Genomic DNA, 24334 nt, shown 5'->3' with positions numbered 1-24334 from the left:
TAAGAAACACACTAAAGTAATGACCTCTCCTCCCAACCTTCTGAGCATACAAAAAGGTTGCCACTGAGAAAGGCAGCATTCTTGCTGGCACCATATGTTTGGATCTGCTAACTAGAGAACGGTAAGAAGTAACATTGCTTTTTGTCTGTTTGAACCTCATAACTCTGTGGTATTGTGTTACAGCTAGACTATAAGGCACAAGATCTCAAGTGGTTCTGATATACACTAAATTCTACTTCAATAACAGTCATTTACATGGCCATAAAAAGACCAGGTAATATAGAAGTTCAGTTATAAATAATAAATATATTGCAGAAATTATAGTTACACTTTAGTGATATATTTTTCAACAATAATCTAAAATTTACTATAATTTTGAAATGAAAAAAAAATGACAACTCAAGATATTAATAGAAATTAGTCCAAGAACTTTTCTTGTGGCATAGGATAATTAATGTTTACAATATAATAAAATGTTCCCAGCAGAGCACTCTGCAGTATGTACACAGTACTTGCTACATAGAAATTACAGTCTAAAAAGATTGTATAAGGATTACCAACTTATGCAGATAATTCAATTAATACACAGTCTACATATATACAAGATATTTTAAAAGGATCCAAAAAAAAAAAAAAACCCACTGTCAAGAAGTTGATGATGATCAATGACGGAGACAAACTCCTGTTTAGCTAATTAGAACCACTGATGTGCAATAATGATGTGAGCTAAGAATATCTGCAGACTTCTTTAGGATGAAAAATGGAGTGAAGAAAGCCTGTCAGCCGTGTGCAAGTGTAAAGCTCCAAGCACTTCTCCCAAGAGCACTGCGCACAGAACACTTACATTGCTGCACTCAGCCACACGTACTACCATGCTAACCTGCTGCCATTTTTCTAACTAGAAAACTGAGAAATTATTCTAAATCATTAAGAAACAAATTCTTATTGTTTTATAGACCATGCCATATATTATTCAATATGACAGGATCATATTTTCTGGGTTTGAGCCCATTTTTAATGAGATGTCAAAATGAAATATTAGCATCTAAAAGAAACATTTAACTGTAAATTAGATAATGATATTGGTACGAATTAGAAAACAAAGAAAATTAAAAAGCAAAAGTTACTGAGGTTGATTGTTCTTAATTGTCAGATACATAATAATAAAAAACAAATTACAGCTACATAGACTGGTTTTTTCTCATCTGAATGTTGCATCCCTTAAATGTTCTCTTTATATGTACTACTGTCTTTCATTTTCAAATTTTCTAGTAACACTGAAATTCCAAAACAGTAATACTGATAGAAAGGGAAGTTTAGGGAACTGAGAACAGTCACACTGTTCCCAGCCATGGCGTGCTCTGTCTTTCATGACTGAGACATGCTCTGATGTGATGTGTATAAATAAGTGACTAAGGAAACCTGAAAAATAGTTGCAAAACATCTTATACACAGGTTCTATCCCACAATAAAAAGCATTTTTAAATAAAAAAGTAGTCCTAATACAAATAAGATGCCTCTTATAATGTGTTATAGAAAGTAACATTTAGTTAATACTTTTTTAGCTTTTACATATAATTTCATTTTGCTAAATAACAAAATTTTAGAACATTTGTATTTTAAAAATTAATGTCTAAATTTATGTCTGAAAGCCAGAACTTGGACTGTAAAAGTAAGCCTCACACATGAAAAAATTGATTTGTCTTCTGAGCTCAGTCTAGTAGGTCCAGAATAGAATACAAAATAAAATCAGTCCAAGATATCTAATTCTGTAAATGATAGTAACATATATTGATGAATATTGAAGTAAATAAGTAATTACCTACTTTTTATTTATTTGAATAAAACTTTATATTTAAAATATTGCTAAATAATATAGCAAATACTCTTATTTACTAAATCCATTTCTAAAATTGAAGCTTGTAACATTTTGTTTTGTAATTATAAATTAAATGAATATTTCTTGACTTTCCGATACTTCTCTGGTATGTAAATGTCCAGGTATTTCTGCATATACTCAACTTTAGAGCATTTGTGAAAAAAGCAGACAAGATTGCTTATTATATGACTTTAATAATTGTGCAAATATTCCTCACTGAGAACCTAGAAGTCTCTTCTAATATTCAGAAATATCAGCGCTTCAGAACAGGCTGCTTTAACATCTGCACATCACCAGGGCTGCCCCCAAGGACTTTTAAATGATGCCTGCCTGTGCTGAATAAAGTGCTAACTTGCACCTTGCATTTTGCACTGTGTCCTGAGCAGCCATCCAGTTGGTACAACACCAGCTGAATTCCCACAGGCCACCGTTCACTCAGGCTTGACTGCAATTATCATGTCAATATTTTGTGCTCTAATATGCAGATATGCACACATGCAAACTACATAATATTTTTTCTTTTCCATAGACTGTTGAATTATGTTCAATATTCAGAGAATTTTTAATGAAATGAAAACAAACTTTCATTAAGTGAGAACAATCATGATTATTTTTCTTTAAAAACAAAATGTGTGCTTTTGTATAACCTTCTGCCATGTTTAAAATGTCAAGAATTTTAAAATAGCAATTCTATACCACACCCCCACAATTCTGTAATTTAAAGGTCTTCATAGCAGTTAAAAGATGTTGCTAAGCTTCTTGCATCTATTGTGAAAGTTCAAATGCATTTTCCACACTTTATTGCATGTTCCCTCACCTTGAACACTAGTGTTTCTAATTAAACATCTTCCTGCTAGCTCCATGACCATTCACCCATATCTGCCTTCATAGCTGTGGCAACAGCAAATGAGCTCAGCAAAAATGCACTTAAGCCCTGAGCTGAAGAACCGAGGCAGCCACATTGCCAGATGGCAGGATTCTGGCAGCTACACTTCTGGGGTCTCCAGCCAGCCATGCTACTACCATGCTCCAAAATGCAACCTCTTTGCAGGCTGTGTGGGCCTAACACACATGGGACAGCACACAGCCATAGAGCAGCTGTGCGGCCCATGTGTTTAGGGGTGGAATGGAGCAGGAGAGTGTTTTCTGAGTGATGAGAACATGGTGTAACCTTATTATGGCAGCAGTCCACTCTGGGTGCTCCTCTGCTTTTAACTCCAAGCATAGAAATGGAAGATGGTCTCTCCTTCTTATATATTTAAGTCTTTAAATACATGCCTCTAAGGTTATAGCATATATATCCTAAATAAATGTATCAATTAAAACTACAAATCACCTTATCTATTGCAGAACCTCTTAGGAGTACTGGATTTTAGGGAAGAGTTTTATTTCCAGACCCAATAAAGAATGCATGGGAGTTTGAAAACTATTAGCAATCATACCCCCAAAGAGAAACAAACAAAAGAAAACAAACAGTATCTTCAATATTTACACAAAAACACATCATTTAGAAGGAGGAAGAAACAACTAGACAAATAAAATGAATTCTGCCTACGTTTAATCTGAAACAAGGATACATGAAAAATAAAACCGGGATTCATCGATTCTCTAATTTGAGTACAACATCATCACTTTTAAGGTTGATGAAGGCAAGTAAAATCAAATATTAAAGAACAATAACAAGATCAAACAGGCTGAGGATGACTCCTGCAAGCCTATTATATAGAAGGTACTGATTGAACGTTCTCTAGGTCCTGTATAAACAAACTAAAAGTGAACTTAAACTGTAACACAAGATAATAATGATAAAAATCTTACTATTTGCTAGGTACTATCACAATCCCTATATGTGCATTTATATCAAAACCCTGCTTATTTTATTTTACTAAAGCACACTAAGGTATTAAAAATGAATGTTTCAACTGAGTCACACATGTACCCAACCAAGTTTCAGAATCAAATGGCCAGAGGCGCAGCCAGTGCTCATATCCACTGGTTATTAGCCATAACTTATTTTCAGACAATAAGAACAAATTACAATAAACAGTGGGGATTTGTCTGATCTTTATAACTGTAAAACTGGGTCTTAAGATTTTTCTCATTCTTAAAGACAGCAAAACATCCACATATTGGCTTGTTTCCCTTCTAAAGTGCTCTCTCTGGGGTGCGTGCCAGCACTGCCCAGGAAGCTCTCTTAACAAGCAGGGACCAACCTCACCTAAGTATTGGAAAGCTCACAATTCCTTAGCAAGCTATGAGTGAATCAAAACAAAAGAACATCGTAAACAAATCCACAATCCTAAGAAACCTCTTATCCATATGTCTGTCCATTTTGAAATGAAAGCAGCCCTCCCCATATCATCGTGGATCAAAGATTTACTATTTATAGGAACTTTTTCGTACAGCTGTTGTTTTTCAGTACCTATCAGTGGACAAGACCTTAATTAAATTCTTTACATGTAATTCTCTACTTCCCTTCTAAAGATCCTTTTTTATATTTGTTTGCATTTGGGGGAGAGCACATATGGGCCATGACATGTGTGGGAGTCACAGGACAACTTGCATAAGAATTGGTTCTTTCCTCCCATCATGTGGGTTCTGGATTCACAGCACATGCCATCTTGCTGCCGATACATAGAAATCTTCTTAAAATATGTGGAAACAGGCCTAGGAAGTTTTTAAGAAAGCCAAAAATACACAGGAATTTCAATTCCTGTATAAATGTGTAAATAAGTATGACTACAGTCTGACTGCTACCTATGCCTTTGCTCCTAACCACTGCTACTGTATCTACTGCCAGTTTCCACATTGCTTATGATAAATATTTAAACTCCTTAGACCTCCAGAATTCTGATTCTATGAGGAGCTACAAAATAGAAAACGTATCCCTGTAATTAACAAGCACTGTAAACCGAGCAGTACTGACAGAGAACACATGCAGAGAAGCAGCTTCCTAAGCAACCTCTGCAAGAGGAGCATTCCATTGTCCCAGCACCAGCTTCCTCCTCACCTCTCTCTCCACATGCTACTTTTACAATGCTTCGCACAGACTTAGCATTACAGAAAACTTCTGGGTAAGTTTAAAGTTTTAGTTAAGTACTATAAGGTACAATGATTGCATTATAATAATAATCAAAATCTCCAAAGAGCATAGAAGTTTCAGGAAAGCTCAAGACAGTTAAAACGTCATAGCAAGCCAGATAATATATTTTCAGAGAAGAATGAGAGTAACAAAAAATTATGACAAAAAAATTCAGGCTTCATTAAGAAACAGAGGGTAAGTGAGGAACCTGCCAATGAAGGCCAAATACCCTGCATTCCCAGCAATCCTATGGATCAAAATTATGACAAGGCATAGCTATGCTTTCTTCTCAAGCCATTATGACTTCTCCAACAAAAAGTTTTAGTTCACAATGATAAAATCCAATTTTCTTAATTCATCATGAAACATGTCTTAGTTTAAATGTCATATAAAGTTGTCCAAAACAATAAATTACTAGTAAGTACAAACTTTATCTTCTGAAAACTAAAGACATTCTGTTTAATTTATTTTTCTTCAGTCTACTAATAAAAGGTTTTAAAATATCTAAGTTTAAACCACTCACTTGGCTTTTCCTTTTTTTCCTAACTTGCCCTTGAGCAAAAACTTCTGCACTTGGATTAAGAACAAGTAACAATCCAGATGTCCCTCAACAGAAGAATGGATATAGAAAATGTGGTACATATACACAATGGAGTACTATGCAGAGATTAGAAACAATGACTTCATGAAATTCACAGGCAAATGGATGGAACTAGAAAATATCATCCTGAGTGAGGTAACCCAGTCACAAGAGAAAACACATGGTATGCACTCACTGATAAGTTAACACAAGCCCAAAAGCTCACAAAGCCCATAATACAACCTACAGACCATATGGAGCATAGAAGGAAGGAAGATCAGGGGGTGGATGCTTCAGTCCTGCATTGAGGGGTAACAGGAAGATTATGGGAAATGGAAGGAGAGGAGGACAAGGGAAGGAGAAAAGATGGGAAGGAAATAAGGGTGGCAGGATCAGGAACTGGAGGAGATGTGAGAGAGGTACAGAGGGTCAGGAAATCAAACAAAAATAGGTGTGTTGGGGGGTGGGGGGTGGGAATAAGGAACTGGGGATGAGCCACTAGAGGGACTCAGAAGCTTCCAGGACCCAGGATTGACTTTAGCTGTAATGCGCAGAGAAGAGGAAGAAAGAATCTGTGGAGATCACCTCCAGTAGATAGGCTCAGCCCCTGGATGAGGGATGGGGCCACCCACCCATCTCAAAGTGTTTTAATGCAGAAATGTTCCTGCCCAAAGAAAGAACAGGGACAAAATATGGAACAGAGACTGAAGGAAGGGCCAATCAGGAACAGCCCTACCTGGGGATACATCATATGTGCAGACACCAAACCGGACACCATTGTCATGGTCAAGACGTGCTTGTGGACAGGAACCTAGTGTTGTGGTTCCTTTGGAGGTCCAGCCAGCAACTGACCAATGCAGATGAGGATGCTTGGAACCAGCCATCAGACTGAGCTATGGGAACCTGGTGAGGGAGCTGGCAGAAGAACTAGAGGAGCATAGGGGGGTTGCAACCCCACTGGAAGAACAACATAGACTGTCCTGACCACCCAGTTCTCCCAGGGTCTAGACCACCAACCAAGGACTGTACCGGGAGGGAATTCATGGCTTGAGATACATATACAGCAGAGGATGGCCTTGCCTGACAGGAACAGGATGGGAGGCCCTTGGTCCCTGGGAGGTTTGATGCCTCAGAATAGGGGCATGCTGGAGTAGTGGGGCAGAAGAGTGTGGGTGGGTGTGAGAGCGCTCTCATACAGGCAAAGGGGAGAGGGGTGGATGTGGGGTGGGGGGGTTGGTGGAGGAGGTAACTAGGAAGTGGGATATTATTTGAGATGTAAATGAATGGAATGATTAATAATAATAAAAATAACAAGTATTCTTAATCTCCATTGCCACTTTTCAAATCACAGCTTCACCATTAGCTACTTAAGCTTATGCAAGTTGTTTGACCATTCTGCATTTCAATTATTACATCTGTAAAAATAGAATTAAAGGGGCCTACTCCAAGATTACTGAAACAATTCTCTCAGTATATGAGAAAAACTGAGGTCTACATAGTGCCCATAATAAACACTTGATAAATATAAGCTATTAACATTGTGGTTTGTCTTGATAAGTGTTAATTGTGAACCTGAAACAACCTAGAATCATGAAGGAAGAGGAACCCTAATGGAAGAACTAACTACATGGTTCTGACCAGCCTGTGGGTATATCTGTGAGAAACTGTCTTGACTGACAGAGAAGGGCCTAGGTTACTGAGGGAGGCCCCATCTTGAGGCAGATGGGCAGGGCCATATAAGAAAGATGGGCGAGTGAGCAAGCTGGTAAATGGCCTTCTTCCATGGTTTCCGCTTCAGTTCCTGCTTGAGTTCATGCCTTTACTTTCCTCACGGATACACTGTGACCTCAACATGTAAACCAAAAACGCCCTTGCCTCTCCTAAATTGCTTCTAGTCATGTTGTTTATTAAAGTATCGAGATGAAACTAGACCATAGTTGTTCTATAATGATTTAAATTAAGATCATATGAGGTTCCAAATATATCCTTATAATATGCAATAATTATATTTCAGTAAAGTTAAAATAACTTCCTGTCAAATGTAGCATTAAAAGAACTAATTTTGTTCAAAGTACTGTCAAGTACAGTTGAGTGGACAGATTAAAAAGAGATCAATAACAACTCTTTAATTCACAACCAGACAATGACTGATGCAAAATAAACCATTAATACAAATAGGTTTCAATTATATTGCCTTATACACGAAATATATTTAAAAATTTCACTTTCTGCTTATGTCTGTGATCTTGCACAGCAATGCATTCCTTCATTTTATCCCATTTAATGTTTCATTGTTTTGCTTGCTATTACTTTATACTCTAGTTTATTTGTAAACATATTATATAAAGTAATTCACTTAGTTTTTTTTTTCATTAAACCTCTTCTATAGGAAATTTACATCAATAAAAATGTTTTTACATTGCCACTACAACATTGTGTGTATGTGTGTGTGTGAATCCCCTATATGTACCTCCTTATATGAATGCATACATGTGTGAATGCAGGTACATGTCTACATGTATGCATATGCACATAGGGGCCAGAGATCAACATAGGATGTTGCCCTCCATTGATGTTGATCTTATGTTTTGAATCCCTGACTCTCACTGCACCTCACTGATTTGGATAGGCTCAGGATTTGTTTCTGTCTTCCTACATTGCTTCTGAAGTTGCAGAGTGTACCATAGGGCCAGTTGTTTACATGAGTAGTGGGCCCCAATGCAGGGTCCCACACAAAGACTTTCATCAACTGAGCTGACTTCCTAACCCCTAGGTCAGTTTCTTAGAAAACTCTGATACTCAAACTGGATCCTCTATTTCAAAACACAAATTAAGACCTGAATCACACCAGATGCCATACATTACAAGAACAGGGAAGAACACTGTTAGAAATAAATGTTAGTTATTCCATCCAAACTATGCCCCCAGCAGAACTATATCAAAGGTATAATGACACTTGAGGATATTCTAAATGTCTGTGGAAAACCCGGCAACCTTGATATCTCCTTACTAGTAGGTAGACCAAGTACAAACTTTCAATAGTAGAATGAACTATATTCCTTTTGTGGTAGTGGATCATGAAATGGGAGATTTAGAATACCTGTGATGAAAACTAAAAAGCTAAAACAAATGAAAGCAAATGTAAGACTATTGATGGTGGCGCACGCCTTTAATCCAGAACTCGGGAGGCAGGGGCAGGCGGATTTCTGAGTTTGAGGCCAGCCTGGTCTACAAAGTGAATTCCAGGACAGCCAGAGCTACACAGAGAAACCCTGTCTTGGGGGGGCGGGGGGAAGACTATTGATGGTCATGTGATCCATAGACTGACAAACATAAGAGTATTAGTGGTCATGTGATCCATAAATTGACAAAAGTAAGAATATTAGTGGTCAGGTTATTCCATAGATTGAGAATTTATTCAGTACCCAATAAGTTCACACATCTTATTAGGAAATGGTTACTTTAAGAATAAATAACTGTATTTTTAGTGTAGTTCACACATATATTCTTGATGGCCATTATATTACTAAGACATAAATACTTAATCAATGCAACTAGAAAATATTTGGATTTTTTTACTTGAAATATCGTAAAAAAATATTACTAACATGTTAAGGCCATGATAAACTATGAGCATTTGAAGTGTTTGAGTTAGTCTGTAAGAAAGTATCCAAGGATCATTGTGAAAGGGTGGACAGAAAGATTGTAAGAGCCAAAGAATCAGGGACTTTGCTGTGCGATCATGTCTCTTAGTAACATCAGATGCTACCAGAGTAAAGTCTCACCAGCATGAACACCCAAGCATGATCTGAACATGGATGCCACCAATGGGCACATCAAAGTGAATGGGGAAAAGCCCAGAAGGCCGACTCTACACAAAGGACTACAGACAACTGAAGCAATCTGGGGTCCCAGAAAAATAGTCATCCCCAAGGAAAAGCACACCAATTGGTTGTCCAATACTGAATGGTAAGCCCTAAAAACATTATATAAGTAACACTATATGGACTAATCAGATTATAATAGAAATATATATGTATACATATATGCATGTAATAACAATTAATGAAAAAAGAGGCCATGAATTAGAAGGCAAGCAGAAGGGGTATATGGGAGAGCTTGAAGGAAAGAAAAAGAAGGGAAAATTAATTACATTGTAATCAAGATACAATTTCAAAAATAAAAAGAAAATATCTATTTTTTTAATAACTAAGAATTATGACAAGTAAAGAGTTAGTTATTGCAATGTTTAAATGGTCATCTTTCTAAAATCTAAATGTTCTTAATTTAATTATATTCATTATCACTCTACTTTAGCATGACCACTTCTTATACCAACCTCATTATTCCACCAGGCACACACCTTTTTCACATATAAAATCCTAAGAATACAAAAACATAGTAAGTTCCTTATTAAGAAAAAAATGAAGATGTTTGGGAATTTTTTCTTCTACCTATTATGAATTTCAAGTATGTTGGAATGGTGTTTGAGTTGTTCATAGGTATCTGACTAAAGGAAAGGTTCTAGTTTGAAAGAAATTAAAGGCTTTGAAATATATTACAAACTTGCTTGAACTGAAAACTTCTCTTATTATTGAATTAAACTTTTAAAAGTAAAAAAATTTTATGAAGTAAAAAAATGAATTCCATGGTATGAGTACCATTACCTATATCAGATAACTTCATTATGAGAGGTGACTGTGAACTCTGAAATGACAATTTGAACTATAACAATATGAACTTCTAGGGCTGCAGAGATGGCTCGGTGGTAAAAGTGCTGCTGTGTAATGATAAGGACCTGGTTTTGAATCCCCCGAACCCATATTAAAAGCATCGCACGAACTAACTCTATCTAGTGAAGCCACATATCTTAGAGAAAAACCTACTACCAGAATTTTCAACCAGCATAATTCCTAACTGCAATCTAAATACTTATCATTATACCCACAGTTAAGTGTAGCTCTGGCAACTTATCAAAGGAACTTATCTTTGCAACAGATGGAGACCATTACAGAAAACAGCAGCTGGTCAAAATTCAGAGAGCAAGTATCTTGGGGTGCCCAGCCCCAGTCACTACGTCTACAACACAACTCTTGCACCTAAGGCTCAGAGCACAGCACAGGAGGACAGATGGATTTTAAGAGCAGACGACCAGAAAATCAACTGTGAAGATGTGACTTATAGAAAAGGAAAGGTTCACCAGGTGTACCTCATTAATATGGCTACCTGAGCACCTAAAAAATACAACACAAACAGGTCAACTTGAAAGGAGAAAATCCCACGGGGCCCCATCCAGACAAAATCTATTAGAAACTGCCATAAAGAAAAAAGAGATTGTCTTCTAGGATGACCCGTAGTTGGTTATTCATTACCAAGTGGTCAGCCCTGAAAACATATATCTAAGTAGCATTAAATGGACTCCATGTGTTATATTTTCAGGTGCTTCTCTGCCATTCAGTATTCCACAGGTGAGAATTCTTTGTTCAGTTCTGAGCCGCATTTTTTAATGGGGTTATTTGATTTTCTGGGGTCCACCTTCTTGAGTTCTTTATATATATTGGATATTAGTCCCCGATCTGATTTAGGATAGGTAAATATCCTTTCCCAACCTGTTGGTGGTCTTTTTGTCTTATTGACGGTGTCTTTTGCCTTGCAAAAGCTTTGCAACTTTATGAGGTCCCATTTATCGGTTCCCGATCTTATAGCACAAGCCATTGCTGTTCTATTCAGGAATTTTTCCCCTGTACCCATATCTTCGAGGGTTTTCCCTACTTTCTCCTCTATAAGTTTCAGTGTCTCTGGTTTTATGTGGAGTTCCTTAATCCACTTAAATTTGACCTTAGTACAAGGAGATAAGAATGGATCAATTCGCATTCTTCTACATGATAACCACTAGTTGTGCCAGCACCATTTGTTGAAAATGCTGTCTTTTTTCCACTGGATGGTTTTTGCTCCCTTGCCAAAGATCAAGTGACCATAAGTGTGTGGGTTCATCTCAGGGTCTTCAATTCTGTTCCATTGGTCTACTTCTCTGTCACTATACCAGTACCATGCAGTTTTTATCACAATTGCTCTGTAGTACAGCTTTAGGTCAGGCATGGTGATTCCACCAGAGGTTCTTTATTCCTTGAGAAGAGATTTTGCTATCCTAGGTTTTTTGTTGTTCCAGATGAATTTGCAGATTGCCCTTTCTAATTCCTTGAAGAATTGAGTTGGAATTTTGATGGGGATTGCATTGAATCTGTAGATTGCTTTTGGCAAGATAGCCATATTTACAATGTTGATCCTGCCAATCCATGAGCATGGGAGATCTTTCCATCTTCTGAGATCTTCTTTAATTTCTTTCTTCAGAGACTTGAAGTTCTTATCATACAGATCTTTCACTTCCTTAGTTAGAGTCACGCCAAGGTATTTTATATTGATTGTGACTATTGAGAAGGGTGTTGTTTCCCTAATTTCTTTCTCAGCCTGTTTATCCTTTGTGTACAGAAAGGTCATTGACTTGCTTGAGTTAATTTTATATCCAGCTACTTCATTGAAGCTGTTTATCAGGCTTAGGAGTTCTCTGGTGGAATTTTTAGGGTCACTTATATATACTATCATATCATCTGCAAAGAGTGATATTTTGACTTCTTCTTTTCCAATTTGTATCCCCTTGATCTCCTTTTGTTGTCGAATTGCTCTGGCTAGGACTTCAAGTACTATGTTGAATAGGTAGGGAGAAAGTGAGCAGCCTTGTCTAGTACCTGATTTTAGTGGGATTGCTTCCAGCTTCTCACCATTTACTTTGATGTTGGCTACTGGTTTGCTGTAGATTGCTTTTATCATGGTTAGGTATGGGCCTTGAATTCCTGATCTTTCCAAGACTTTTATCATGAATGGGTGTTGGATTTTGTCAAATGCTTTCTCAGCATCTAGCGAGATGATCATGTGGTTTTTGTCTTTGAGTTTGTTTATATACTGGATTATGTTGATGGATTTCCATATATTGAACCATCCTTGCATCCCTGGGATGAAACCTACTTGGTCAGGATGGATGATTGTTTTGATGTGTTCCATTCCATGCTGCCACAGAGGGCCATAAGTGGGTCAGTGGTCCTGCTATGCCCAGGAGCTTTGTTGTAGCCAGTATTACCCACCCAAGGCTATACACATATCTGTGATGGATGCTACCGCCTGAAGCTATAAGGGTCATGCTGCAGGCCAGGGGCCATGTCAACATGAGTGGCCTGTGCAGTGGCCTGAAGCCATGTTGATGTCTGTGGTCCATGCAGCCTCTGAGGACCACATGTGACACCATGGTCTTGATGCTCCCAGGGACCATGTTGAGTCTGTGGCCCCTGCTGCCACCCAAGGTCATGTGGATGCCTATGGTTCTTGCCACTGCCTCAACCCATGTCAATGTCCATGGGCCATGCTGCCACCAGGGCCATATTGATGTGAGTGTCCTGCACTGCCACATGAGGCCATGTTAAGGGCATTTACTGAGTCTGTGGTCTTTGTTCATACTCTGTGCCGTGGCCAGAAACATTTGGACATCCATGATCAGTGCTACCACTGACTGTGAAGAGTCAGGAGGTTACTTTTGTTGTGATATCAATGACTACAGATGCACAGATAAGAGGAAGGGACACGGACAGCCTAGAGAGGGAGCCTTTGAAGAGAACTCTTATAAAGTGTGATGAAGTATAGTTCGCCACAATTGATGGCAGGGATGCGAAAGGGGAAGGGCTGAGTTCTATTTAAGAGAGTGGACACTGAGAGTTTGACCATGCTTCAGTTAGTATACTGATAACATAAGTTGGACTTGGTTGTTTTTTTTTTCAATTCTTATTTTTAAATTCAATTCTTATGTTTATCTTTACTTTTTGGAGGAAGAGGGCAGGTCTCAAGGGCAGGGGCACAGACATGGAAGAACTGGGAAGTAAATGTGATCAGGGTGCATGATGTGAACTTCCCAGAGAATCAATAAAAATATTATGTTGAGAAAAATAAACATATAAAATATATACTTAGTTCAACAATCTACACAGTCTTTGTTTAAAATGGATACCAACTACAGTTTGCTGGCTGTGGTGCTTTCTGTCTTCAGATACAGAAGTTTAGATACTGAAAGCTCGGACTGGGAAATATATAAAGAAAACTACAATTTACATATAAAAATTACATACAATAATTGTGGTTTCCAGAGCTAGAGAGTGCCTCAGTGGTTAAGAACACGGGCTGTTCTACCAAAGGATATAGGTTTGATTTCCAGCACACACACAGAAACCAACAACCATGTATGACTCCAGTTCTAAGTGATTCAATGTCCTCTTCTGGTCTCTACAGGCATCAGACATGCAAATGATACACAGACATACATGCAGGTAAAACATTCATATACATAAAATAAAGTTTAAGAATGATTAGTTACCTATAAAATTCTTAATAATAACAGAGTGTATGGATACTCATCATTACTTATAGCAATGTTTCATGATAACACACACATACCACAAACAACTGGAGAAGATGGCATGAAATCGGGACATTCATTATCTGAAGCTGGTGACATATTATGTGGAGTCTCCAAGACTTCCAAGCCAAAGTTTAGAGTCAAGTACATTTATTGTATTGATATGTCTAAGAGTGAAAATGTGGCAGTCTGTAAATATAAAAATAAGAAACACAACTGAAGAATAAGTTATATTAAGTTCATAAAGTAGACTATTATATAGGCATTGAAAAGTAGCAAGAAAATACTAACAGAGTACAAAAACATGAGCCAGTATTTATAAAACTAAAACATAAAATTACTCTTGGTAATGGAAAATGTAACAAATATTTTTTAAATGATTTTTTAAAAAAATCTTCATAATAACCCCTTCTTCAAAAAAGTAAATAAAATTTAAAAAATATTTTACTGATTTTTCTTTTTTGATTCAAATGTCTTGTTTTTAAGTTGTGAAAAGGGAGAAATGAGATGGATCTTCCTAAAGATCCCTCACACAGTGTCTAAGAATGACAAGAGTTGAATTCTTTTAAGTGAGCTCTGACTTACAACACAATGGGTAACAGATGCTACCATTGTAAATTAGAGATCTTGAAAGTTGTAGAACATATTTTTTTTAAAAAAAAAAAATCTACTAAGCAAAAGGGCCAAACCTTAAACATAGTTTCAAGGTTCTTTCCATTTTATAGTACAATTTCAAAAATGCTGACGATTAGGAGGTAGAAATAAGACCATTGGTTATGGAACATGAGCATGAAACAATCCAAACACAAAGCTATAACAACACTACGCAGGCAGGGTGAGCAACAAGGACCCACTTCAGTCTTAGCTATCTATCCAGTTTCAGGGGGTGGCACCACACTGATTTTATTACTAAGTTCTGAATTATAACTTGAAAAAAAAAAAGGATTATGGAACTCCTAACAGATGTTGCTTTAATTCTTCAGGGCTGTTCTGGCTATGCTGGGTCTCTTGGATTTCCATATCTAATTTATGTTTTTTTCCAATTTCTATGAAGAATTATGCTAGAATTTAATGGGGGTTATAGTGAACTTGATCCTTTGTCTTACCCTGAACAAAATTCAACTCTAAATTAGTAAAGGACCTCAAAATAAGACCTGCATTTGATAGAGAAATGGAGGCTGCACTTAAACTCGCGGACACAGGCCATCCTAAACAGGAACCTGATAGCCGGGTATTACAGCCAACACTTGGTAAATACGATCATGAAACAAACGGAAAGGCTTCTGTACAGTACAGGACACCAGCATTAAAGTGAGGAGGCTGCATGCAGAATGGGAAAAACTTTAATAGTTATCCATATACGACAGTAGTTAGTCTCTAGAATATACAAAGAACTCAAGATACTTAACATCTGGAAACAAACACCTCAAATAAAATGGAGCAAGGAATTAAGCAGTTTTCAGAAGAAACATGAGTAGTTGAGAAACACTTTTTAAAATTGTTCAAGAGCTTTAGCCACCAAATTAAAACTACTTTGATACTTCATTTTACCCTTGTCAGAGTTGATAATATTTAAAACAAAACCAAAATAAGTGACTAGAGATGCTGAAGAGGATGTAGGAGGAGAAAATGCCCTGTCATTGGGAGGGCACACTGGCATGACCACTATACAATTCAGTCCAAAGGTTTCTAAAAAATCTGAAAAATTGATCTACCACATGGCAAGTTCCACAGCCCTCAGGCATATATCTAAAGGACTATATCCTAGCATCAAGATAGCTGCTCATCAATGTTCATTATTACTCTATTCACAATAGCCAAGAAATGAAAATAGCCTAGATGCCCATTAAATGACTGGTGAATTGTGAAATGTGGTATATCTATACATAACAGTGGATGTTATCCAACTGCTAAGGAAAACAGAATTTTGAAATTCACAGGAAAGTAGTTGGGGTTGGAAACAACCTGAATGAGGAAACCTAGACTCAAAGACAGACATTGCATATTTTCTCTCATCTGTGGATGTTAACAGCCATTCTTCAGATTGTATATTTTATTTGTACTAACCACATAAATTAATTAATTGGGGAATGGGGTACTGAGGGAAGGGAGGTAGAACACCACAGCATAAAGGCTAAAGGAGAATATGGGAACCAGAAGGGGGAATTGTGGTGAGGGATGGGAAGGCAATGCCAAGAGAGACAAATAACACCAAAACCCTCCCCAAAAGTCAATATAAAAACTTACCATGGTAGAAACTTCCTAAAATACTCATGCACACGCACATGCACACTCACACCCGTGCACGCGCGGGCACACACACACACAAGCACATGAATTGAGAGCATGTGTGCATATATATTTAAAATGGGGTTACCCTATATGAGGTAACAAGGCCCCTATTAGACATAACAGGCTAACACTTAAAAAGTACTTCATATGAATCAGAAGATGGCCTAGTCAGCCATCAGTGGAAAGACAGGTCCATTGGTCGTGCAAACTTTATATGCCTCAGTACAGGGGAATGCTAAGGCCAAGAAGTGGGAGTGGGTGGGGGAGCGTGTGGGGGACTTTTGGGATAGCATTGGAAATGTAAAAGAAATAAATACCCAATTAAAAAGAAAAGGAAATATCAAAAAAAAAAAAAAGTACTGGGACCAGGACTGGGTTATTTCCTTTGGAGTCATTGATCAGTGAGGTCTACAGACCCCTAAACAGTACAAATTGTTGCCAATGCTCTTAGGTACTCTGCAGAACTTGAAAGTAAGACCCTATTGCTGAAGACACCACATATTTGAGTCAGAACATGGAGTGATTTAGCTGGTATAGTCTAAGACCATTCATCCATACTGGCTAGCTTTCACAGTTCTGAAAATTTCTATGAACAATAATAAATAAATAAATAAATAAATGTCTTACCTAGTTGTGAACCCTATAAGATCCAATAATGACTAGCTTGGCAAGGCATACTTATGGTTGCGATAGTAGCACCTCCATCATGAGAGTAACAAGCACTGTTTGATAAGATTTGGGTCCCACTCCACAAGATGAAAGCATACCTGGCCCCATTTATCAGGCTAAGAACCTGCAACTGGACAAGTAGTATGAAAGAACCTACTTTTACTATTCTGCTTTAATACCATGTATATAGTATTGATTCCTAATGACTTATTGCTATACCCATAGTGTCTCTCAGTCCTCATCAGAGAAGCTTCTATTTACGCTGGATGATAATTAACACAGACTCACAACCAGTCAACGTACAGACAGTAAGAGACTCCAAGTTATTAAGCCTTACATGGGACATCTATTATCATGCTTTCTTCTCCCATAGCTTTAAGAATCTTTGTGGGAGAGGGGGCAGAAAGATCATAAGAGCCTGAAGTGGTAACTATAAGGAAACAGTGTTTGCCCTACACATCAAGCCAGCTCTACATATGAACTCACTGTCACTGAGACTGCATACATAAAACTTGTGCTAAACTGAACCAGACCAAACATCAGCAAGGAAAGAGTATTTTGGTAAAAAGTCATACCCCTAGCCTAGGAACTACCATTGATAGCTGCTGGGAGAAAGAGTCAGCTTTCTTGAGTGTTGACCCTGGTGAGTCAATCACACTCCAGTGAAACAGTACACATCCAAGAATTCATGGGCAACAGAAATCATACTTGGTAAATGTACAGAGCTAAAAAGGGGGTCACAAAGTTGTGTGGGTAGGAAGACTGTAGTGAATCTGAAAGGGGTTGGGAGTGAGGAGTGAATATGATTAAAATATACTGTAAAAATTATCAAAGATCTTATAAAATTTTTGAAGAATGTGGTTTCCTTATTATATTTAGTAAACATGATCACAGCAGATTCTAGCTCTTAAAATCTTTTTGCCCCCTCTTCTGCTTTGTTCCCTTAGCAATATGGCTGCCTAAAGAAGACCTGAACAATTCAAACACAAGTTGACATCAAAATATGGATGGGGATAGCTCTTAACAGCTCTTAAGAGAGGGAGAATTGGTCTTCCCCAGGGACTAAGCCCCCTAATTAGCTACCCTGTAGCAAATGATCAGCCCCCCAAATACATGGTTATATGCAATATTATCTGACCCTTTGTGTCGTATTTATGTATGTATTCATTTATATATGTGTTTAACAATAATAATGTAAAAGAGATTATGAATTTTTGAGAGAATGGTAAAAAGCATGTGGGGGGAAATGGAGCATGAAAAATATTTGGAGGAGAAATAATTTAATTATATTTTCATTAAAAATAAAATTTAAAGACAATCAATGAAAGAGCTAATAAATATCTTTTTAAGATTTATTTTTAATATTTTTATATATGTGTGTTATGTGGGTGTACGTGCGAGTTTGGACAGGTGCTCGGGAAGGTCAGAAGACAGGAGAATCTCCCGGAGCTGTAGTTACATTCAGCTGTGAGACACTCATAAGTGCTGGGAACTGAACTTGGTTCCTCTGTAAGAACAGCCAGGTGCTGAGTCGCCTCTCTAGTCCTGCCAAGAAATATCTTCAAACAATGCTTTACAAATAATTGTTTTAAAAAACTAAGGCATCTTGACACACACACACCCCATCCTAACTATGAACCTCATAGTGTCAAATTAGGGATTGCATATGAAAGATTGAGTAGTGGCCTGGTGAAGAGACATGGCTTATTAGGAACAAGAATGTATGGATCAACCCTTCCTAAAGAATGATGATGCTTACATTAAATCATGAAAGGGACCTACTTACCAGAACAACGCGTATATGAAAATTTAAATGGGCCTTGCAAATATTTCACAGGAGAATCTAAATCGAACTTCCAAAGTTATAAAAATATTAACAAAATCCAAACATACCCTCAAGATTACCAGGTAAATGGGTACTAATAACTAAGAACCAAATGAAGGGAACCTTGAGGGAAACAAACGTGCCCACTGTAGTGGGTAATGCCCAAATGAAGCTGGGCAGGAAAAGTAACAGGAGGAATGGGGTCAATGAAGGGAATCTGAGTAGATTTGATCAAAATACATAGACATGTCTGAAATATTAGATCAAAAATCATAAAATAAATTTTAAAAATGCTATGTCAAGAGGGTGATGAACATTTGGAATTATGACTCAAAATGCTATCACAAATGAAACTGAAAATCCCAAGTTGAAGCTCAAAAGTTCAGTTTACCATCCCTATAAAAAAAAAGTTTCCTATTTTATATATGACTGGCACTGAGCCACAAAATTAGATACAAGTTTTCACATGTAAGGTAACCTTTTTATCTGAATATAGCTGTATCTGAATATTAAAGGAAAGCAGAAATATTATTATCTTTGCTATGCAAATTAGAAATGCCTTTGGGATGAAAAGCAGCCTCCAGGTATTTTCAAATAAGTGGATGCAGAAGTATATTTCATGTTTAGTTTACTTCCCAACTATTTTAAATACTATTGATCTCAGCATTGTTTATATATAATTATATCCAGTTCATTTTCCTTTGAAACATTTATTTTTGATGTTAACATAAAAATAGCCAAAGGCACTGAAAGCAATAGGCATTCTCAAGCAGTGTTGCCTAACGGCTTCAGATCATGGTTAGGATCATAGCAGTGATCTAGGCGGCTTGATAGTCAGGCTATACGTTTGTATGCCTTCCTTTATAGTTTTACAGAGAGCATTAGGAGATGAAGGAGGCTGGAATGCAGGCAAGAGGACATGTGCATCAGGAAAGAGGACATTAAAACCCATCACTTTTTAGCTTCAGACCTGTCAGGTTTTCTGTGTTTTGGGGGGTAAGTCTGGAGAATGTAACTGACACTGGAAGTGTAAACGGTGCAAAGTGGAGTTCCATTGCTTCTGAACGGCTCTTCTAACTGTGCAGAGCAGAGCAGTGGCTCTCAACCTTCCTGACACTGTGACCCTTTAACACAGTTCCTCATATTGTGGTGACCCCAACCATAAAATCATTTCATTGCTACCTCATAAATGTAATTACGCTACTGTTACAAACTGTAGTGTAAATATCTGTGTTTTCCAATGGTCTTAGATTGTTAGGTGACCCCTGTGAAAGGATCGTCGATTCTCAAATTCCACAGATTGAGAAGCATTGGCATGGGTCCCCAAGATGTGTAGTTTTTACTGGGGACGTGTTTGAAAGAGTTCCTTAGCTAGCTGTGTGACATCTTTGTGAGCTCACTGCGGTTACATGAAATATATAAAACTCTTAGCCAATGAATTTTTGGTGTCACTCTTTTCTTCCAGTGTCATGTTATTAAATACAATTACAAAGTGATAAATTTGTCTTTAAAATGAGAACTACTCTATGATATTCCAGATAACAGAGTACATATATCTAATTATGAGCAGAGCATGGTGTTGGATTTATATTAAAATATTTTCATTTGTTTATGCATAACTATTTTATCTTTCCTCATGAAATAAGTAAATGATAATTCTGAATAAAAGGCATAAAGAGCCACAGTTAAATGTTAAAATCAATAGTAAATACAGATTCTGAGATATCACTATCCACAGACAGATGAAATTAAGATAATCTGAAAACGACAGACACTTCAATACCAACCATTGACTTATTTCTTGGTTTTGTGAACAACTAAATCAATTTTATAAAAGTTAGAGCCTGTGCAAGTTGAGATGACCCAATTATAATTAGCATAATTGATTATATACAGCTTAATAAACCTATAAAGCAGGTATGGAACTGAGTATTATCTCCTGCTCAGGGTGCATCTGGGAAGCTGTTTTAGCTCAGAACTCAAAAAGAATAAAGTTATAAACAGTCAAGTGGAAATATTAAACTAAGGGGGGAAAAAAAAGACCAGTAGTATATCTACTGAACTTTTAAAATCCTATAACAGGCTCTCTGCTCCTCCCTGTTCCAGAGACAGCTGCATCTTCTTGTGCAGTGCCAGCCTCGTTTTGTAGACAAAATGGTGAAGGTCGGTGTGAACGGATTTGGCCATATTGGGCTCCTGGTCACCAGGGCTGCCACCTGCTCTCCACATGGCAAAGTAGAGGTTGTTGCCATCAACGACCCCTTCATTGACCTCAACTACATGGTGTCCATGTTCCAGTATGACTCCACCCATGGCAAATTCAATGGCACAGTCAAGGCCGAGAATGGGAAGCTTGTCATCAATGGGAAGCCCATCACCATCTTCCAGGAGCGAGACCCCACTAACATCAAATGGGGTGAGGCCAGTGCTGAGTATGTGGTAGAGTCTACTGGTGTCTTCACCACCATGGAGAAGGCTGGGACCCACTTGAAGGGTGGAGCCAAAAGGGTCATCATCTCCGCCCCTTCTGCCGATGCCCCCATGTTTGTGATGGGTGTGAACCACGAGAAATATGACAACTCACTCAAGATTGTCAGCAATGCATCCTGCACCACCAACTGCTTAGCTCCCCTGGCCAAGGTCATCCATGACAACTTTGGCATCGTGGAAGGGCTCATGACCACGGTCCATGCCATCACTGCCATTCAGAAGACTGTGGATGGTCCCTCTGGAAAGCTGTGGTGTGATGGCCGTGGGGCTGCCCAGAAGATCATCCCTGCATCCACTGGTCCCCAACACTGAGCATCTCCCTCACAGTTTCCACCCCAGGCCCCTATAACAGGAGGGGCCTAGGGAGCCCTCCCTACTCTCTTGAATACCATCAATAAAGTTTGCTGCACCCAAAAAAAATATCCTATAACATCAAATTATCCACTTAATTAATTCCCAAATATAGTAGTCAAATGCATTTTTGTGAAACAGAACCTTTCAGTTACATGAGAATAAAATACCGAAAACCAAAATTAAAATCTGTAGATACTACACATAAAAACATATGTAAGAGAGGAGAAGGGAAGGCAGAGCAGGCAGGGAGGGGGCTTTGGGACACAAACAGAACAGTGAACTCTGTGGACTTTCTTTTTGCCACATATATCACAGTGAAGAGAAGTCAATAACTTCAAACACCCAGTTAGTATAGAAGGCACTAAGACAATGAGTTCTGCTTAACCAAAGGAGAGGGAGAAAGACTGCCCGGGAAGACAGAAAATCTCTGGACACTAAGAACTCTAATCAGGGGCTGGCGGGATGGCTCAGTGGGTAAGAGCATTGACTGCTCGTCCGAAGGTCCTGAGTTCAAATCCCAGCAACCACATGGTGGCTCACAATCACCCTAATGAAATCTGGCGCCCACTTCTGGTGTATCTGAAGTCAGCTACAGTGCACCTATGTATAATAATAAATAAACCTTTGGGCCAGAGCAAGCAAGGACTGAGTGTGCAGAGTTGACCAGAGTGAACAGTGTGGGCAAGAGCAATCAGAGCTCCTAGAAATTCAATTCCCAACAGTCACACGAAGGCTCACAACCATCTGTACAGCTACAGCGTACTCACATACATAAATAAATCTTTTTTTAAAAATGACATTTAAGAGTTCTAATCAGATACTACAGGGGAAGAAAATGTGGTCTTGTCACTGCCCAAACGAGCAAGAACTAAGGGGATCTCCGGCTCCAATTCTCACGTGGTTTTAATGTGATCCCTTTCCCTCGTTATTGCCAGGAGGGGAGCAAAGCTTTCAAATTAAGTAGTCTACAGTTCAGCTCCTCCAACCCTGAACCGAAATGATAGTCAGAGGGAGGCAGAAGGAAGTCAGGGCTTTTACACTGTCCAGCATTGACAAAGATCCATGTTCTTTCAATTCCCACCATAACAAATAAAAATAAAAAAAAAAATTCTAAAACTTTACAAATAGCAAAAGCCAAACTGAGCAAAAAGGATAATGTTACAGGTACTGCCATTCCTAATTTCACATTAAAGTACAAAGCCATAAGAAACAACTATGTGATACTGCACAAAAACAGACGGAGAGATCAAGGAAGGCAGAGACAACAGGCACACAAAGAAACACCAAGTAAATTATAACTTTGAGTAAAACATGTAATTCAAAATATTCAACAACTCTCCAAAAGGATACATCAAAGAAACCTCCACCAAGACCTATGACAGAAAAACTTGTAAAGTCTAAATACCAAGGAGAACTCTAAAAAAAAAAAAAAAAAAAAAAAATGTACCCAAATTCTACACCTAATGAAAATATCTTTGAGAAATGAAAGGACACAAAGGAAGTTGGTGAAAATTTGTTCTTAAGTGATCAGCCACCAAGGAATGGATAAAGTCAGTTTTCAAAAAGGAAAGAAGCAGTAAGAGGAGAAGTTGCAGCACACCAGGAAGGAAGAAATAAGAGTAGCTATGGGCCAGGGCTGAAGGTGTAAGGCAACCTTTGCCAAACATGCATGGGTTTTGGCTCAATCACTAGTCCAGACCCCCTCTCAAAATAAATGCAATGGAAACCTGGGTCATTAAGAAATTTTATTCTCAGTTTCCTAAGCAGTTTGATAACTGAATCAAAATATCTCCCATATAAAGTAACCTCTAAGTACCTCCCCATGATGAGATTCTCTCACTGGAAAACTCTAATTAAAGAAAACCTAACATTAATTTTTACACAATGTATTCCAGGAAACAAGAGAAGGAAGCACTTTCTAATTCATTTTGTGTAGCTACACTTAGCTCTGAATCAGAAACCAAGGACAAACCCACAAAATAATATGCCTCATAATTGCATATTCATAAAAATCTTTAACAAAAGATTATAAAATAGTACTCAGCAATATGTAATTTATATATCGTGGAAAATTAAAATGCAATTATGAAAAGCTGTTTCAATATTAAAAATTAAAATAAATGAATTCTACATCATCAATCTAAAGAAAAATCTCCCATGGTTTTTCAATTTAAAGAATAAGCTTGATACAATTCAAAAATTTTCACAACAAAAGTTCCTAGAAGCCAAAGTATAATTTCTTCACTTTGATAAAGAATATTCATAAAATCCCACAGCTAATGAGAACTAGACTAGGTCCCAGGGAAAACCTGTGATTCCTTGAGGTGTAAACAAAGCCTTCCTTTCTACAGAGAATGGGCAGGGGCATTAAGGTTGGCCCTCGAATGTGAGTTCACACTAACTTCAGTGTTATAAAAGTGGAATGTTTATCACCATGTTGCACATATTAAGGTAAGTTTAGAGTAGACAGATTTTAGTATGACTCCTATGGCTTTTTTAGATTTCTCTACAGTTATTTTACCTTCCTTCCTCCTGTATTTCTCCCTCCTCCGTCCATGATTAGAGCACCCTCCCCATCCTCCTTTAGATCTCTTGTACCATGCGATCCCTGGTTCTACTGCTCCCTCCCTAACCCCTGCTCCCACAGTGGCTCCTTCTTAGTTTCCTGGCCTCCACAGTTACCACTTTACCTGTAGATTTAATTC

General features: G+C 37.8%; 1 protein-coding gene and 1 pseudogene across 9 annotated transcripts in view; one reads left to right on the top strand and one right to left on the bottom strand.

Annotated features, from left to right (window-relative positions):
- Positions 1-24334, bottom strand: part of Cntln (centlein, centrosomal protein) — a 250137-nt gene that overhangs the window by 186795 nt on the left and 39008 nt on the right. The gene's annotated exons all lie outside the window — the stretch shown is intronic.
- Gm12419 (predicted gene 12419) lies at positions 20922-21688 on the top strand (annotated as a pseudogene).

Source organism: Mus musculus, chromosome 4, assembly GCF_000001635.26.
Source record: "Mus musculus strain C57BL/6J chromosome 4, GRCm38.p6 C57BL/6J".
Taxonomy (NCBI): domain Eukaryota; kingdom Metazoa; phylum Chordata; class Mammalia; order Rodentia; family Muridae; genus Mus; species Mus musculus.
The sequence above is the reverse complement of the archived record's forward strand: the minus strand, read 5'-3'. Positions and strand labels throughout refer to the sequence as shown.